A 20,484-nucleotide genomic window follows, 5' to 3' on the forward strand; every position below is an offset into this window, starting at 1 on the left:
ACCCACTTGCCCTGCCCTTCAAGGAACCCTACGTACCCAACCTATCAAATCTTTCAAACTCTCCTCCACCATAAGCAGAGCCTTCTCTCTCGCCGGCCCCACTGTATGGAACTCCTTGCCCCATGACATACGCATGGAGACTTTCACGCCCAAATTCAAGAAAAAATTGAAAACCTGGCTTTTCCAGCAAGCCTACCCCTTGACACCGCCCAATTCATTAAACCCCTCTCTAATTGATTCAACGAACTATGATTAAGTATGTGCTACGACTAAGAATGCCTTTTGACCACCGATGTATGCCTTGTGCTCTTATGACTACTGATGCCATGTATATATGTATATAGTTTTATATATGTTTATATTTACAGTTTTCAATATTTATTGATCTATTAATTTGCATCGCCTAATCCCCCTGTTATTCTGTACTATTATTTTGGTTTTATGTAAGGGCGCCGCCCAAAAGTTTTTGTTCTTTGTGAACCGATACGATGTGCGAACGGATATTGGTATATAAGAGACCTTAAATAAATAAATAAATAAATAAATAAATAAATATTTATCAGTTATTTTGAAACATTTCTTGTATTTATTATTCTAGTTTTAGAATTATTATTTTATATTTCTTCAGAAATGTATAAATAGAAATGTGGAGACAAGAACTGAACTGGAAACAGCAAGAAGCCAGACTAAGTGAATGCAGTGCAATCAAGGAAAAACAAAAACATTAACTTGATGGTCACTCTATTCTGTAGTTGGTGAGGATCTATCTGTGTTCTACGTGTGACCCAAGTAAGGATATTCTGCAAGTTTGTAGTTTGTGTGTAGGGATCTATAGCAGCTTGCCTTGTTCTGTTTTCCTAATAGGAGGTATACTGGTGCTTAGGTCCTGGTTAAATATTTGTAGTGTTGCTTTTTCATAGGTAGGGTTGTTACAGTTTGAGTGCATGCCATAATGCAGATATAATTTTTTGTGCATTAGTTTGTGTACATTATTGCAGATCCTGGAAGTCTGTTAGGTGCTATATTTCTGTTTCCATTTCTTCAGTTTTACACTGCATGCAGAGTGGCTATTTTGGGTTTCCATTCCAGTTCCCATCTCCATATTTATAATTTGCAGTCTTTCTGTTCTTGGTGAAGGTTGATTCTATATGTGTGACTGAGGTGAGATGTTTTACTAGCATGTAAGCATTTGTACCAAAATATTTGTTGTGTTTTCTCATGTGGGCATACACTAGTGGTAAATTACTGTCTTTTTATAAGGAGGGCTATTGCGCCTGGTAGGAGAGAGAATTTATGTTGCTGTTACTGAGATCACACCAGAAATATCTTTTTTTTGTATAGTAAAAGTGAATGGGGAATGTCCTAGTTCTGTTTTGCACCCATTGTTGGGGGGGGGGGGGGGTTGGGTTGGTTCCTGAAGATACAGAGTATATGTTTACATTTAGCCTGTGACGATTATGTGTTCAGTGTGTCACATATGTGAGATCACAACACAGAAGTCAAACCTCCTCTCCCAATATGTGAATAATATAAAGTGGAGAGTGAAACTATATTCCCAAAAATATTAAAATAATTGATCAATATATGTAAATAAGGAGAAAGGTATCATAAAAGTAAAGTGCCTACTAGTGTCAATCCACCGTCTCCCGCCCACATAGGGCCACAAAAGATATCAGCTCTTATGGCACCATTAGTTGTAATCACGTACCCACTCTCTTATACATATATGCATTTTTTTTATTTTTAATCTTTTATATTTTATTTATTTATGAAATCTCTAAAATTACTCAAATATATATTGGAAGAAAAATATCTATATATTTGAGTAATTTTAGAGATTTCATAAATAAATAAAATAATATAAAAAATAAAAAATAAAAAATGCATATATGTATAAGAGAGTGGGTACGTGATTACAACTAATGGTGCCATAAGAGCTGATACCATTTGTGGCCCTATGTGGGCATGAGACGGTGGATTGACACTAGTAGGCACTTTACTTTTATGATACCTTTCTCCTTATTTACATATATTGATCAATTATTTTAATATTTTTGGGAATATAGTTTCACTCTCCACTTTATATTATTCACATATGTGAGAACCACCTATCAGGTGTGTCCCAACAGAAAAAAAGGTTGAGAACCACTAATTTAGAGGATGTCATCAAATAAGTCCTTGGACTAAAGGAGCCTTCCCAATTATGCCCTGATGTGGGAATGAAAGGTGATTCCCACAGGCCTGGAGACAAATTGACTCCAGCCTTTCTTAAAACATGTTCTTTATTCACAACTTCACACATGCAAAATAGCAGACTGTCTTCTCCTCAGACACTGTACACTCTTTACTTACAGTGTGTTGCTTTGTCGCAGCTCAGGGTTTGGACAGTATTGCTTACAGGAGCTGCCTTCCTCCCGGAGACCTTGGCCTGATCTGGTTATCCCCACCTGGATTCCAGATCTTATTGCCTAGTCTCTGGTTATGCCCTCTGAGCCTCATCTGCCCTGCAGGATCCTGCCCATAGAGCATACTCTCCTCAGAGGATTTAAGGTGGACCAGGCGTCTAAGCCTGATCCTGGACAGGAAAATAGGGGAACACTAGAGCACTGCCTCACATACTCTTCCCCTCAGCTTGGACCTGTAGGGCCAAGCATCCCTATTCCCTCCTGGATCCCATCCAGGAGAGTCCAAGACATCCTAGTCCCATTCTCTGAGGATTACCCTTGACTGCGGCATGACCACCACTCCGTGTGCCGTTCACACAGTGAAGAACCCCAGTCCTTTAATGAAATCCTTTGCTGGCTCCAAGTTCGAATTCCACCCCGATGGAGCTAAAAGGACTGACTGGGGAGCCACCAGTGCTGGTTCCTATACCACCAGCTGCACCCACTTCTTGGCTTCTGGTATAAAGTCCCATCTTAATGGGACTTTCCTCTCTACCTGAAACTTTAAACTTTGGGTTTCTTTTTTCTCTTCAGTGCAGCTCTGTCACATCCTTTCACAAACCACCGGCCCCTCCTGCACTTCCTGTGCTTTGAACTTAGTTTTACAGCCACAGGCCCCTGGGTTCTGTACAGTGTTTAGAACCACAGGTCCTCTTCACAACTCTCTGCACTCCCATACACTTCTTGGAGGCTGGGGTTTTACTGTGCAAAGCTTAGGAAAATCCCAGGTATGATACCATATGTGGGAACGAGTGGTGATTCCAACAAGCCTGGAGACAAACTAGACTGACTCCAGCCTTTTTTAAAACATGTTCTTTATTCACAACTTCACACATACACTATCTTCTCCTCAGCCACTGTACACTTTTTACTTGCAGCGTGTTGCTTCATTTCAGCTCAGGGTTTGGACGGTATTGCATACAGGAGCTGCCTTCTTCCCGGAGACCTGGCCTGGTTATCCCCACCTGAATCCCAGATCTTATTCCCGAGTCTCTGGTTATGGCCTCTGAGCCCCACCTGCCCCATAGGATCCTGCCTTTAGAGCATACTTTCTGTAGATTTACGGTGGACCAGGTGTCTAGCCTGGCCCTGCACAGGAAAATAAGGGAACATTAGGGGCACTGTCTCACACCTGGTCACCTAGATATCTCTCCAAAGGGAGATGGTGAGAGTAATCAATAGAATTTTAGAAGTACCCATGGAAAAATGTCACCTAAGTTTGCCCAGAAACATAAGGGAAGCAGTAAACCAGTCACTGTGTATAAGTGCTATAACCTAACTTCCCCCTTCTCCATAATGAAGGCGGTGGGGATGCCTCAAGAAGCTAAAGGGGATCAGAAAGGCAAATCTCATCACCGGGAAGTAACTCTAGTAGGGGCAGGCACGCAACATGAGGTCAAGCTGAAAGGAAGGGTATGTAAAGGAGTTTATATTAGCACCCCCTTAATAAATCATAACAAGGTAATTAGCCTGGTCCACCTTAAAAGTTCACATTGGATGAGAATCCTGATTCCAGAATGTTTCCCTTAGGAGGGAAATAAGTAAGTAATTCCAGGAGGGAATAGAGAAGCCCCAGTGTGGAGAAGGAATCAAATTCTATGTTAAAACAGATTGTGTGTAACTCTACATTTTGTTCTAAGTGCTGTTGAAATAAGACCACCTTTTTTCTTATTGTGCCTTGTAAATAAGAAATGTTTGTGTAAGAACAGCCACAGTCCTCTGATACTTTCCCCAAGCCCTGGCTGCTCTCAAGGCTTTACACTCTGGTAAAACCATGCTGCCTCAGATCTTGCAATCCAGTGGATTCCAGAAACTTCACTGTACCCTGTGTTTTAGCAGCAATTCTATTAATTTGCTCAGCAAATGCAAATGTAAAGCGGCACAAATTTTTACATAAAATAAACGAGGAGCACACTTGCAAACATTTTTCCAAAAAAGTAACTATACGTCTTTGAGGAACATTAAAATTTCTCACAAAATTCAGTGTTGCGACATTTTACATGCAAACTTTTTAATATGAATTTTGAGCTTATTTGGCAATTTTGCATACATTTTATGAATTGCAAAATTGCACACATTAAAATGGTAGTGTATGCAAAGTTCTGCAAACGCAATTACATGTTACTTGCTGTTTTAATGTGTGACATTGCATTTACAAAACTGTTTGCTGCTTTATACACTGGCCTCAATGTATGGTAACTTGGTATGAGCTAACTGGCTTTGTCAATATAGTTTAATAAAAGATAAAAACACAACTATGTGTATTGTTTGATTTAAAGTGACCTCTTGGATCAGAACAGAAAAATCAAAATCAGTAGAATAAACTTTTAGGGTCTTAAGAAGGGCTTTAAAAGTTGAGTGTCTATAGTAAATGTTTTTCATAAAGTGCATGGCTATATCTAATACCTGTTTATAGTATTCAGCCAAATATTAAGGGTATGCTCACTGAAAAAAAATTGGTTAAACAATCATAAAGAATGAAAAAAATGTCATTTAATTTCATATTACAACATATGCAGAAAGGGGATTAAATTCATAAACAGTAGCACAAATCATCAAAGCTTCAACCCCTAGCTACTTTCCATTCACACATCTTTCATATTTATTCATAATTTATCTTAAAAATCTAAAGTGGAAATACATCTTACATACACTATCTTCATGCTTTTATACTCTTAAGGAATTTCCTTAGAAATTTTAAATATCAATGGGGAAATGTATTTAGGGGGCTATACTTGTCTATGGAGGAGGTAAAGAGTGGGGACTAGGAGAGAAGCACAATTTAAAGAAAAAAGCCTTTAGCGTTACTGATTGTAGTTAACAGTGTAGAATCTTTGGAGATTTATTTCACATGACAGATGTTATACAGCCAGATGGTCAGAATGGTTTTGGGCTTAAAATTTGACATACTTCAATTCATCCTGAAAATTCCTGAGCCTAGAGAGGCTAATTTTCAATTAGCCTGCACACCTGCAAACTTTAAGTAGTATTTTCGAAACAGATTTGAAAATCCGCTTTGAAAGTTTGCAAGTGTGAGTGGAACCCCTGAAGCATACATGCACAAAGTTACACCTACAGGTGCATGTGGATTTAAGAGACACACTTTTGAAAATTGAAACTACACACACAAAGCTTTTCCCTGTTACCCCTCCCAGATTGCCTACTTACTATATTAGTCCTGGGGGAATTCTGCGCTACTGCGGAGCACAGAATTTGTACAAAATTCCCCCTCTGCGCAGAAATTCCAGTTTTTCCATAGAATTTGGAGCAGACCCCACCGTGCCTCGAGGACCCCATCCTGCTTGCGGCGAAAAGCAAGGAGGTCCCGGCATGCTACATGGCAGCGAAGAGGAAGGAGTCCTAGCATGCCATGTGGTAGCAAAGAGGAAGGAGGCCCCAGTGTACCATGTCTTGGCCAAAAGAAAGGATGCCCTGGTGTGCCATGACACGGTGAAGAGGAAGGAGGCACCGGCATACCACGTCACTGTGAAGACGAGGTGCAAGTCCCAGCATGCCGCGAGCGAAGCAGGCCTCGCTGAGTCTGTGTGTAGTGGTTGTATGAGAGACTGAGAGGCTGTGTGTAGAGGTATGTGTTTAAGACTGCAAGCTGGCGTGTGTGTACGGGAGAGCATGAATAAGGGTGTGTGTGTGTGTGTGTGTATGTGCATGCCAAAGAGAGGAAGTCTTTGTGAGGAGACTGTGAAGGAATGAGTGTGTGTGTGTGAGAGACTGGGAGCTGGTGTGTGTGAAAAAGGGAGTGTGTGTTATGTGAGGGAGTGAGGGTGCTTGTTTGTGAGAAAAGGAGCCTGAGTGAAGGGATGTGTTTGTGTCTGTGTGAGAAAGAGGGAGCCAATGTGCAGGGTTGGTGAGAGAAAGATAGGTAGCCTGTGTAAGGGTGTATGCATGAGAGAGAAAGGGAGCCTGGGTGAGGGTATGTATGTGCACGACAGAGAGAGGGAGCCTGTGTGTGTATGAGAGAAAGAGAGAGAGAGGAAGCCAATGTGCAGGGGTGTGTTTATGAGAGACAAAGATAGGCAGCTTGTGTGAGGGAGTATGCACGAGAGAAAGGGAGCCTGTGTGAAGGGGGATGTGTGTGTGAGAGAGAGAGGAAGCCTGTATGAGGGTATGTGTAAATGCACGAGAGAGAGGGAATCTGTGAGTATGAGAGAGAGGGACAGAGGGAGCCTGTGTGAGAGCGCGGTCAAACTCTGGGAGAGGATATAGAGTGGAAGGGGTTGAGCCTAATGGGCAAGGGGAGAGATAGTGGAGGGTGAAGGAGTTTGGGGGCCTGAGAAGGCAAAGTGAAAGGAAACTGGCCGGGGGAGCAGGGAGAGAGGAAGGAAGGGAGGAAGAGACATTCTTACAATGTACTTCTAGGGAAATTCTGCTCAAAATATTTTAAACTCTACATCTTTAACTAAGTCATTTTTTTATGTATTATATTTTAAATGAATTACTTAAAGATTGCCATGTATATTGTGCTATTTTAACCAACATAAAGTATGCAGAATTTTGCAGAATTTTCAATTTTTGTGAACAGAATTTTAAAATTGTGCACAAAAATTGTACTATATGCATACAAATAAATTCAAAATTGTTTTTTTGCATACTTTTATGAGCATAAACCCTAAATTGATTTTCAGATGGGGATTTATGCATAGAACTTGGGGTTTTCGCATGTAAATCCTTTTGAAAATTAACCTTGAAAGGTTTGGAAGGGTTTTCAGGGATTAATTTGTGGGAGAATGGCTTGGAACACAGTTCCACCACTTCTTTTTAGATTTAAGAGGCAAAGCAATAGGGCTGTTCTGCTTCAGTGCCTCTCCCTCAGGCAGCCTGAAGGAAAGAAGAGGAGAGGGGATAAGCCTGAAGTAGAGAACAGCAACCACACTCTCTAAACTGGCCCCTTCACTCCTGTTCTATTGGGAACAGGAAGGAAAAAGGCGATACCAATGCAGATATTGCAGAGCAAAGAACAAGTGCAAAAAAGGTTGGATTAGCACAAAATGTTAAACTTGTGAGCAGCAATACCAGTTGTCAAGACCTTCAGTCCTGGGCTTGATGATTAGCACTACAGCTCACAAGTTTCAAACCTATGCTAATTCAAACTTTTGTGTGTTACTCACGGCTTAATTTCTGGCAGAACTAGAATGCTCTTCTGCCGCCTTTTTTCTGATACTCAAGGAGGTAGAATAGTGCCAGCGGAAGAAATCAATTCTGGCTCCCCCTGAAGAAAAAGGAGTAGAGCTGGTAATGGCATAGATCATTTCTGGCATCCCCAGGTCCCAGAAGCAGCAAGGCAGTGTGTTGGAGCCAGTGGCACACTAAGGGGAGGGGGTGGAGGTGTTATCGAGAGAGGGGAAGGTCGGCGGCCGTGAGAGGAGCCCATCCCGCCGCCGGGCGACAAACAGTGGAACCGGGGCCAGTGAAGCACTCGGTGGACACCTAGAGCAGCTCGGGGGGGCTCCCACGTGGTCCAGAAGAGGAAGTGGTGGGTCGGAGCGGGCAGGAAGAAGGAAAGGCCATGCAGTCACAGCCCGAAGCAGGAAAAAGATTTTTCTGAGGTTTGCTGGCATAGTTGAGGCATTGAGGGAAAATGGCAAAGGCTGAAGAGACAACAGATGAAAGCCTCTTAGCCCTATTGCTTCTGCTGTTACTAGGTGTATTTCCATAAATGTATGTGAGTGATTAGGAGAGAGATAACACCCAGTCCTGGTCCTTCTCCCTCACACAAGTCATACCTAGCTCTGGCTCTGCTCCCCCCTTCTCATATCCTCTCTTCCCCCACCCAACACTTCTACTTCTTTTTTGTCTAGAAATTAAGTTCTGAGGTTTTGCAACTCTTTCAGCCAAGTTTTGTTCATTTCTAGTTTAGTAATCTAACAGAATATATTTCAGGTCTGCAAATGTTTGGTATACTCCATATTCTTTAAAAATGTACACTCAGGGTGCTGATTGAACATATGCAGTTTTATAGAATTATAAGCACATTACTAATTATGATGACAAATGCTAACATTATCAATGAATAATTGAAAAAAAATCATAATAGAAAATTAGTATTTTTTTCTGCCATGCTGGTTAAATCTTATCTAAGACAAATTAACATAAAAAAGATATATTGTCAGATTTAACAAACAGTAAACTGTGCTTAACCTTCATTTAGAATATTTGTTGCTACTTGCAGAATCATATCTTGAATATTTACACTTTGATACTGAACTATAACTGAGCAGTAAAAACTTACAAATATTGTATAATTTTTAATTTGAAGAAACACATTTAGAAATATTTGTTAAATTTGTAAGTGCTTACAATTCTTATTTTTGCTTTGTTCCTTAGTAAGCTATTAACCTCCTCAGTAAAATCTAATCATCCTCTTTATTATCGATTTCATTGTATATATTACTGTCTTTTATCTGTCTCTCTCTTTTTTTTTTCTTTTAATATCATTCTCTGATACCTACTCACTTAAGCCCAGCAATAGTGATGGCTGTTGTCTAGGGGGCCACAGACTTCAGAAGTAACCTGAGTCTGGCCACTAGTATTGTGTGATAGTGGATATGCCCCAGACTCTCCCACCTCAAATATCTGTGAATATTGCCTCTGTAGTGCTCCCAGCCTTGGCCAGCCTGAGGAATGATTTATTTTTTTCTTATTATTTGTATGTCAGTTTCCCAACATTATAGAATGGCCAGTTCCTTAGCCAGGCGATGCAGCAAGAGATGATAACATCAGGGTAAATCTGAGCATCACATGGACAATGATATATGAGCAACACCCTACCTGATCAAGATTTGTTAAACCATACACATTGTCTATTTATAGCTCTACTGGTGTCCAGAGCATCCTTTTCATGCAGCCAAACTGATATCAGATCAAGTTTTTAAAACACAAATCAGCAGAGCATCAAGGTTTAACCAGGAAGGGATGTAGGGCAAAAAAAAAAAAAAGTTTCAAGGTTGACAATAGGCTAGGAGATCGGGAACACAAATCCATTTGAAACCGCAGAAAAACAGACAGTTCTATCAGATGACAGGTATTCCCCTTTACAAAAACAAGAACTTATTTAATTTATTTGTATTTTTTATTACGCTCTTTGACACTTTAAAGCAGATTACATTCAGGTACTGTAGGTATTTCCCCTATCCCCAAAGGGCTTGAAATCTGGGACGATAACTTTTAAACAGGTGCACGGGAGCGCATTTGCTGGCTTGTGTCCAGAAACACGTCTGTGTTATAACATACACGTATATATGCATGCATGTTAGAAATAGCCTGGATGCGCATACACGTGCGCACAATTTTAAATGGATGCGCGCTGACACCATAGATAGTTTTCCCAGTTCGCCCCATTAAGGGATAGGACTTCTAAATCCCCCTAGTTTAATAGTCTCCCTTTCCTCCTGTTAGCCCTGACTGTTTAAACACCACTGACTAGCTAGATTTTTCAATTTTATTACTTACACGCCATCCGTGGCAGGGTACCTTGGCACGTGCCTGTTCACTTTTTTTTTTACGCGCACATCTCTTGGCCTTCCCCTGACAAACCCAAGCTGATGCCCTGCTCCTTTTTCAAAACTTTTGACTTGTGTGCGCAGAGGCAAGTATGAGCGTACTTGTCCAGCTTATAAAATCTGCTTGGCGAGCGCCAGTCTCTCTTGTGCACATATCCTCCGGTTTTGGCATGCACAGAGTTTTTAAAATTTGTCTTGTACATGAGGCAACGGAGGGCAAAGTGACTTGCCCAAGGTCACAAGGAGCAGCAAAGAGATTTGAACCCTGGTTTGTAATCCACTAGTTTACTACATCTTAGGATGTTTCATTCCTCCATCAAATTTTCTTGGAAACATAAAAGAATCATAATTCCCTAGAAAGATTTTACTGTTGAAATCTTTATATTTCTGAATTGAATGTTTTAAACTCTTATAGTCACAAAAGAAAGAAACATGTTTACACATCATTGAAAATTCATTCTATCTAAAGAAAGCGAAGTTGCTTACCTATAACAGCAGGATGTTAGTCCTCACATGAGTGACATCATCCGATAGAGCCTGGCAAGGTCCCTCTACAGTCTCATAATATAGCAAAAAAGAAAGCGAGAAAAAAATAACACAACAAACTGAAAGTGATCCCAACATCGTGGGGAGGTGGGCAGGATTCCTGAGGACTAACATTCTGCTGTCCTAGGAGAACACCTGTTACAAGTAAGCAACTGTGCTTTCTCCTAGGACAAGCAGGATATAGTCCTCACATGTGGGTGATTACAGAGCTACAGACTGCCCCATTCGACCAGAGAGACCCAAAGTAGCCGAACAAGGTGCCAACACAACTACGGCGCTTTGGGGAAAAATAGGGGGCAGTCTGGTCCCACAGAGAGCACGATGAGAGACAGTTGGGTTCAGGACTGGAATCAATTGCGCAGGACAGACTGACAGAAGGGGCTGTCCTGACAACTAACCCTGTCAGGGAAGTAGTGAGCAGCGAACATGTGAAGAGAACTCCAGGTCGCGGCCCTACAAATTTCAGCAATAGGGACCGCTTGCAGATGGGCCACTGATGTTGCCATAGCCCACACAGAGTGAGCTTTCACTCTGCCGGCCAACTGGAGACCTGCCTGCTCGTAGCAGAAGGCAATGCAATCCTCTAGCCAGTTTGACGAGGTCTGCTTCCCTACTGCTGCTACCAGTCTGTTGTGGTCAAAAGACACGAAGAGCTGGGTAGATTGCCTATGCGCCGCTGTATGATCCAAATAGAAGGCAAGCGCCCATTTGCAGACCAAGGTGTGGACAGCACATTCCCCTGCGTGGGAATGAGGCCTTGGAAAGAAGGTGGGCAGAATGATGGACTGATTGATATGGAAAGCAGTTACCACTTAGGTAGAAATTTGGGATGCGTACACAGCACCACACGATCATGGAAGAACTTTGTGTAGGGGGCATATGTAACCAGGGTCTGGATCTCATTGACTCTGTGAACAGAAGTGATCGCCACCAGGAACATGACTTTCCAGGTGAGGAACTTCAGTTCACAGGACTTAAGTGGATCGAACGGAGGCCGCATTAGCCTTGCCAGGACAATGCTGAGATCCCACAGGGTAGCCGGAGATCGCAGCGGGGGCTTCAGTTGAACCAGGCCCCACATGAAGCATCCGACTAGAGGATGAACCGAAATGGGCGCACCAGCAACACCCTGGTGGTAGGCACTGAGTGCGCTGAGATGCAAGCGGACCGAGTTGGTCTGGAGGCCAGTCCCAGACAGAAGCCAGAAGTAATCTAGCAGGTGGGGTAGTGGACAGGAGAAAACAAAAGAATAAGAAGCAAGGTATTTTTCTTTCTCCTTCTCAGTTGATATAACTATTTTATTTCTGTCTTTCCGTTTTATTAAAATAGATTTATTAATTTCTATAGATATAAAATTTTATTTATATTGATATGTTACTGATTGTATTTTTTATCTAACTTTTTCATTTGCATTTATTTCTTCACTCTTAAAATTTTACTTTATTTTATTTTTGATTTGCTAAATTAGAATTATTTGAAAACCATTTTGATAAAATTCCATTAGCTATGACGGTATATAAGAAGTTGTAAGTAAATAAATAAATAAACAGAAATAAAGGGTCCAGTCCGTGGCTACCGCACCAGATGGAGAAACACTTCTACTTCGAGCTATAAGACTTCCTGATGGAAGGCTTCCAGGACTCAATTAAGATCCTGGCCACACCATCTGAGAGCTGCAAAGGTCTCCAGATCCTGGGATGATTGCCGCCATTGGGACCACAAGGCCCACTGAGAGTGTGCCCAGAGAAACCATTTTGAACTTTTCACTTACGAGAAACCTGTTTAGTGCTCTGAGGTCGAGGATGGGGTGCAAGTCACCGTTCCTTTTCGGAATTAGGAAGTACTTCGAGTAGAAGCTGTGGCCCCGCTGTTCATGGGGAACCAGTTCTACTGCACCCGTCACAAGATGGGTTGAAAGTTCTGATTGATGAATGACCTGATGAGCAGACGAACCCCATGATGGACACGGGGGAGTGGTCTCAGGGAGCCTGCTGAAATTCAGGTGGAAAATGGAGAGGACCCATCGGTCCCATGTGATCGCCTCCCAACAGTGAGCGAAGCAAAAGAGCCTGCCACTGTCCGGGGAATTGACCGCCAGGGGACCGGCATCTGGCTTGTGCCCACTCGCCACCAGTGAAAAGCCCATAGATGGAGCTTGCTGGGGGGCTGTCTGGGTCCTCGGAGCCCACTGTTGCTGGCCGCGACCTTCGGAGCTGGTCCAAGGCGGGCAAGCGTGGGCTGCTGGAGGATAGTATTTCCTAAGCCGGTAAAAGGGCTTTGGAGAGATCGGCCTGGAGGCTTTCCTAGCGGAGGACTTGCCTTTGGAGGGGCTGGTGGAAAGTTGCTGAAGAGTATAATGCTGATCTTTCAGCTGCGCCATGGCCTCTTTCACTTTGTCCCCAAACAGGTTTTTGCCTGTACAGGGGAGATCTGCGAGCCTGTCTTGAACTTCCGGCCAGAGTCCTGAGGCTCCAAGCCATGCCAGTCATCTGGCACCAATGCCTCCAGCAGTCTGCAGTCTCAAATATGTCATAGGTGCTCGTGCTTACCCACTTCAAGGCCCAGAGCGGCAATCGGTGCAATAGATTCCTGCTGCTGCTGGGGAAGCCCCTCCGCAAAGTCTTGGACTTGTTTCCACAGATTGCAGTTGTATTGGGTTACATACAGCTGGTACGCCACAATGGGTTACCAGCATAGCACCCTGAAACATTTTCCTCCCTATGCCATCAAGTTCCCTGTGTTCACACCTTGGAGGTGCGGAAGCGTACGTCCAGTAATATCTGGCCTTCTTCAGGGCGGACTCCACAACTGCCGACTTGTGGGGGGAGGTGCCTCCTTTCAAAGCCCACGGCCTGTTGCACCAAATAGATGGCATCGGCCTTCCTGTTGACCGGGGACACAGACACTGGGTGGTGTTCCCACATACAGAGGAGGAGCTCCTTAGAAATGTCATGGATAGGCACTGCCACGATTGCTTTGGGAGCATCAATGAACTGGAGAACCTCCAGCGTCTTATGAGGGGTATCCATCTCCAAAAGAAGCTGGAAGGGGATGGCTTCTGCCATTGCCCTTACAAAGCTCGCAAACAGGTCTTCAGGCAGAGACTGACGCCGCTCCTCCAGCGGGGAAGGCTCCGAGATGGGGTTGTCGGAGAATTCAGAGGAAGAGTCCAAAGAGTCGTCGCCCCATGGGTTATAAGGACTCTCCTCCTACATGGGGCATGGGGGCCGAGGGTGGGGGCTATGAGGGACAGTTGGCCTGGAATGCAAGGGCACTGGAGGCAGTGAGGGCACAGACGGCATCGATGGAACCCCCGGGATCGTTCCGGTAGAGGGCATCAGTGGCCAAAGAGGCATTGGAGGCCTCTCAAGCACCAGCTGTTTTGTTAGGGCACCATGAAGGACCATCCAGATGCCCCAGCAGGGGTGCAAGCATTAATGGCAGAGGCTTGGACACCGGTATGGGGGACGGTGGCACCGGCAGCTCAAAGCTCTGGAGGGCTTTGTGCACCACTGACTACACCCTGCAGTCCAACTCCTCCTGGAAGTCCTGAGTGGTCAGGACTGATGGAGGGCGACGAGGCATTGCTGGCACACCCACGAGCTCCCAAGGTGGCATGGTGCACTGCACCGGAGTCAGTGGGGAACGCCTAGGGCTACCAGGGGCACTGGAGGATGGGGCCTCCGGTGGCCGGTGCCGCTTCAATGTCGATTCAGTCGCTGCTGGTGCCGCTCCGGAACCGTGTCGAGACGGTGACCGGTGTCAGTGCTTTCTGGACTTCTAGTGCTTGGCCCGGTCTCTGCCCAGCACACCAAGGATGTCGATGACCCAGCGGTCTGTGGGAGGGGAGAGACCACCGAGGATCGATCTCCCTCTCCCTGATCCTTAGGGGTGTTGAATAGTGGGATCGCCAGAGGAAGCGTGGAGTCGGTTCCCCACTATCGTTGGTTGCTGAGAACACCGAAGCAGGAGTAGAAGATTTTGGAGCCCCAAAGAGCTTCTCCATTTTATCTAGGCATGCCTGACACCCTTTGGGTGTCATTTGGTCACACAAATGTCACTCACAGATGTTGTGCGAGGCCCCCAGGCAGAGGATACAGACCTTGTGCAGGTCCATGTGGACACGGTCTATGGACACTGGGGGTACCTTCGAAAACCTGCTGACGCCGTCGAAAAGGAGGCTGGCGTGCAGCCGATGGGCACCATGGTGCAAGGGTCGGGAATCTACCATGAAGAACAACAAGGGTACCTATCGGGAAGGAAAGGAATCAACCACGAAGGGGAAAGTGACAAGGAAAAAACTACTTGAAAAAGTTTCGAACAATTTCAAGGAGTTGGAGCTCCACAACCACAAGGCTACTGCACCGCAGAAGAGACTAAGGGGGATCCTGCATGGTCGCGTGGATAGCAGCAGGCTGAGCATTTTCAATCTGCCAGTCAAAAGTTTTCTGTGCCAGGCTAATCAGATGATGTCATCCCTCATGTGAGGACTACCATCCTGCTTGTGCCAGGAGAAGCCTCTTCTCACACTGCCTATTTTGTAACACAGTAGTACAACAGGAAGAAAAATAACTTTTTCTAGGTAACTTACTCCTGGAGGAATTCTGCAGAAAAAAAATTTAAAATTCTGCGCACAAAAACTTAAAATTCCGCAACATGTATATTGGTCAAAATAACACAATTTACAGTCTAAGTAATTACATTTTAAATTAATACAGAAAAAAATTATTAAAGATGCAGAATTTTAAATATTTTGAGCAGAATTTCCCTAGAAATTCACTGTAAGAGTCTCCCTTCCACTTGCTCTTCCCTACTCCCCTGGCCACTTTGCCCTCTCAGGCCTCAACTCCTCCACCCCTTCTCAGTACTGCCCCTCATACAGGCTCCCTCTTTCCTTCTCTCTCTCACACACATGCTCCCTCTAATACACATACATACACCCTCATACAGGCTTCCCTCACTCTCTCGTACACACACACATCCCCTCATACAGGGCCCTCTTTCTTGCGTACACACCCACAAAAGCTCCCTTTCCTCTTTCACACATACATCTTCACACAGGCTACCTATGTCTCTCTCTCACGCACCCGTTCTCACAGGCTCTGTCTCACGCATACACAATCCCTTCACACAGGCTAGCACCCTCACATACACACAATCCCTTTTTCATACACACACGCTCCAAATCTCTCACACATATACACATTCCTTCACAATCTCCTCATATAGGCTCCCTCTTCTCTGAAACCGATACCCAAGCATCCTCCCTGCTCTCTTACCTCCCATGCTCTCTCTCATACCCTCCTGCTCTTTCTCACCTCCCCTACCCCACATCCCCACCCCTCATATAGGCTCCCTCTCTCTGAAATCCACACTCAAGCATCCCCCCCGCTCTCTTACCTCCCATGGTTTCTCTCACACCCTCCTGATATCTCTCACCGGGGCCTTCCATCTTCACCGCGAGCAGAGAACACTCCGTTCGCGGCACACGGGGGCCTTCTATCTTCGCCGCGAACAGTGCGCCAGGGCCTTCATCTTCGCCATGAACGGAGCGCATCCTGCGGCACACGCGGGATGCGCTCCGTTCGCGGCATGCTGGGGTCTCCTCTGCTATTTTCTGCACAGGGTTTGGCAAGTCTGCGCAGCTGGGAATTCTGTGCTCCGCAGTAGCGCAGAATTCCCCCAGGATTAGGAACTAAAATAAATAAGTGGGCTGCTTTTCCTTGTATGCAGATTAGTATAGTGTACATGTAAATGAAATTATAGCTTAGCAAAATATATAAAATGACAATGGTCATTACAAAGCAGACAACATGGAAAATTAATGCAGGATCAAATTCATGCAAGGTCAAGTTTAAAATAAAAGCTCTTTCATGTATGATGTAAATAAAAATGACATTCTATTAATCTTCTTGTTCACAATGAAAATTCAAGCAGGAGATCTCAACAAACTATATTTAACTTTCAGTATATTCATTAGCAATGTTCTAAAAAACCTGGCTTGTATATAGTTCTTCAGTTTAAATTTATTCTAACAGTTTTTTCAATTTTAATAAGACTGCTGCTACTACTACTACTAATAAAAATTATGCATTTAAAAATGCAAGAACATAAAATGTGCCATGCTACGTCAAACCAAAAGGTACATCAAGTTCAGCATCTTGTCTCAGACAGTGGATAATCAGGGTCATTAGGACATATCTAACAGATCCTGAAGAGTAGATCTACTTCCTCATTTTTAGCCCCCTAGGTTAAGCAGTGGGTTTCCCTGAGTCTCCCTGGCTAATAATTGACTTTTCTCTCCAGAAACTTGTCCAAACGCCTTTTAAACTTAGCTATGCCAGCAACAGATTTCATAGCTTAATTATGTGTTGAGTGAAAAAAATACTTTTGCCAATTTGTTTAAATTTGCCACACACTAATTTCTTGGAGATTCCCTAGTCTTAGTTCTATTTGAAAGGGTAATTAACCATTCATTTACCTGTTATATCTCACTCATAATTTTATAAACTTCTAGCATATCCTCCTCTCAGTCATCTCTTCTCTAAGCAGACAACCAATAACCTATTTAGCCTCTCTTCATAAGGGAGCTGTTCCAGCTTTATCATTTTTTTTTACCCTTTTTTTATATGTTTTCTAGTTCTGCTATAACTTTCTTGAGATGGGGCAATCAGATTTGTCCACAATACTCCAGATGCAGTCACCCTACAGATCTATACAGAGACATTATGATATTCACAATTTTATTATCCATTTCTTTCCCAATAATATCTAGTAATTCTATTTGTTTTTTTGACCATCGCCTACGCCTAATACTGAGTTTAGGATTTCAACGTATTGTTCACAATGACTCCAAGATCCTTTTCCTGGGTGGTTACTAATACAAAACCCAGCATTGTGTACCTACATTTATTTTTTATTTTTTTTACTATGTACTTCACTTTGTACTTGTTCACATTTAATTTCATCAGTTACTTAGATGCAGAGTTACATAATCTTGTAAGGTCTTTCTACAGGTTGCTCTTATTCTGCTTGTGTTTTAACTATTTTGAATATTTTCATGTCATCTGCAAATCTGATCACTTTACTTGTAGTTCCCCTTTTTTAGATCATTAATAAATAAGTTAAACATTGGTCCTAGTACAGAACCTTGGAGCACTCTAATTTGGGAAAACTAACCATTTAGCCCTCCTCTTGGTTTCCTTTTAACCAATTACAAGTCCATAACTAGAATCTCCTATCTCATGACTTTTTAGTTTTCTGAGGGAGTCTTCATGAGGGAATTTAAGATATGCCTTCTGAAGATCCAAATATGCTATATAATTCATCACACCTTCATTCACATGCATATTCATACCTTCAAATAATTTTAATAGATTTGTAAGGCAAACTGCTTCCAATATTACGCCTTCCGGTCTGTAGTTATTTGGATCACCTTTGAAGCCCTTTTTCAAAATTAGCATTATATTTGCTATCACTCAGTCTTCAGGTATAAAGGCAGATTTGAATTATAGGTTAAAAATTACCAGTAGCAGGTTTGAAATGTCATATTTAAGTTCCTTTAGAACTCCTGGGTAAATACTATCAGGTTCCAGTGATATGCTATTATTTAGTTTGTCAGTTTGCTCTAGTATCTCTTCTACATTTATACAGATTTGTTTTAGTTCCTTTGAAACATCACCTCCAAAGAATGGTTGAGGCATGGGTATCTTCCCAACATACTCTTCAATAAAGACCAAAGCAAAGACCAAACCTTTATTAACCAAGGAGGCTTGGGGGAAAGTCGCTGCTTATCCCTGAGTTTAAGCAGCATGGAATCCATCTACCATTTGTGATTCTATCAGGCACTTGTGACCTGGACTGGTCACTGTTGGAAGAAGATTACTGGGGTTGATAGACCATTGGCTTGACACTGTATAACAATTCTTATGTTCTAAATAATTCATTTAATTTTTCTGCTATGGTCTTTTCTTCCCTGAGTCCCTTTGTATCAGATATTCAACAAATGGCCCAAGAGACTCCTTTGTAGGTTTCTTGTTTTTAATGTACTTGAGAAAGTCTATATTAGTTTTTGCCTTTTGGCAATCATCTTCTCAAATTCTCTTTATTAATGATTTACATCTAATTTGGCAGTGCTCATATGCCTACATATGTTTTTTTCATTAGGTCTAGCTTTCTATTTTTTTAAAATATGCCATTTTGGCTTTGATGGTCTTTTTCACAGCACCATTTAACCTTAAGGGAAGATGCTTGTTTTCCTTTTGACCTTTTATACGTGAAATATATTTTATCTGGGCCTAACAAGATGTTGTTTTAAACAATTTCCATGCCTCATGCAGATTTTTAACCCTTGCAACTGCCCGTTTTAGATTCTTCCTGGCTAATTTTTTCATTTTACCATTCTTTCTTTTTGAAGTGGAATGCTACTATAGTAGTTTTACCTAATATTCTTCCTTCAGTGATTATATCAAATTTGACTGCATTATGATCACTATTGCCTTTTGGCTCCACCACTGATACTCTTTGCATCAGATTTTGCATTCCAGTGAGAATTAGATATAAGTAGTGCCCCCTCCTCAATCTGTTCTAGGACCAGTTGCTCCATAAAGCAGTCATTTATGGTGTCTAGAAACGTAACATATCTGACATGCCCTGATGAGATTTTAATTACATCCAATTTTGGGGTAATTAAAATTCCCCATTATTATTGTGTTTCTGTGCTTAGTGACCTGTCTAAGCTATAGTTATCCCATCACACATTGAATTTCTATATACAGAGATTTCAGAAAGCATTGCTTGACATTATAAATTCCTTAACATATAGAACCATGCCACTACCACAACATCTATCTGCTCTGTCATTTCAATATTATATTTTCTACCCTTGTATCACTGTGTCCATTGGCTGTCCCTTTTCAACCAAGTCTCTAAAATGACTGTTACGGTATGTCATCTTCTTCTAGTGCCATACAATCAAACTTTCCCATTTTATTTTCTAGACTTCTAGACATCCAGACAGCACATACAGTTAAATACAGATACCAAAAGTATTTTTTTTATTCTTTTTCAAAACTCTCTTACTAGCATTTGGTTCAAGTAATTTGGAATTAGCTTTTTCCACAATCTGTCAGGAAAATCTAATTTCCCTTTTTTAATGGTATCATTTGTAGATACAGTGTTATTTATTTCACATATTTATAAATCTGCCTCACCAACAAAGTGCACTGGGGGGTAACATTGCACACAATATAAATTATAAACATAAAGGGGTAGATTTTTAAACTTGCACGCACACATGGCCACGCCGATTTTATAACATGTGCACACCAGCACGCGCATATTACAAAATCTGGGGGTCGCGCACACATGTGCGCCAAATTTTATAATCCATGTGCGCAAGAAAGGGGTACTTATGCAATTTTCATGCGGCGACACATACTGGCCTTCCCCAGTTCCCTCCCAGTCCGCTCCAATTAAGGAGCGGAGTGGGAGGGAACTGCCCTACTCCCCTACCTAACCTCCTTCCCCTTCTCCTCTCTACCCCCTAAATCTAACCTACCTTACTTTTTTTTTTTTTTTTCGTTTAAGTTGCTGCTCCTCTGGAGCAGAAGCAACTTCTGCGCGCTGGCCGACTGCCGGCGCATACTTCCCCGGCACTGCAGCAAATAGCTGCTGTACTGGCTGCCTCAAGCCTTGCCCCTCCCTGCCCCCCGGACCGCTCCTTTCCTTTGGCCCGGCACTTCGGTGTGTGCATAACCCCCGTTTTTTTTACCCGCATGGCCAATTAAAAATGTACCCAATAATTTACAAACATAAAACATTCATCTTAAAAACTTAAATTAAAAAAAAAATACAAATAATTATAACATACTCTCAAACAAGCTATTAATATTCACAGAAGGAACTTATTTACATGTTGCGCCTCTAACAGTTTTCAAACTAGCATTGTTCATATGAAGCTCCATTATGTGTACTGG

General features: G+C 42.6%; 1 protein-coding gene across 5 annotated transcripts in view; it reads right to left on the bottom strand.

The window, feature by feature from the left end:
- The window catches only part of DOCK1 (dedicator of cytokinesis 1), a 1,428,876-nt gene that overhangs the window by 536,781 nt on the left and 871,611 nt on the right, over positions 1 to 20,484 (bottom strand). The gene's annotated exons all lie outside the window — the stretch shown is intronic.

Source organism: Rhinatrema bivittatum, chromosome 7 (assembly GCF_901001135.1).
Source record: "Rhinatrema bivittatum chromosome 7, aRhiBiv1.1, whole genome shotgun sequence".
Classification (NCBI taxonomy): domain Eukaryota; kingdom Metazoa; phylum Chordata; class Amphibia; order Gymnophiona; family Rhinatrematidae; genus Rhinatrema; species Rhinatrema bivittatum.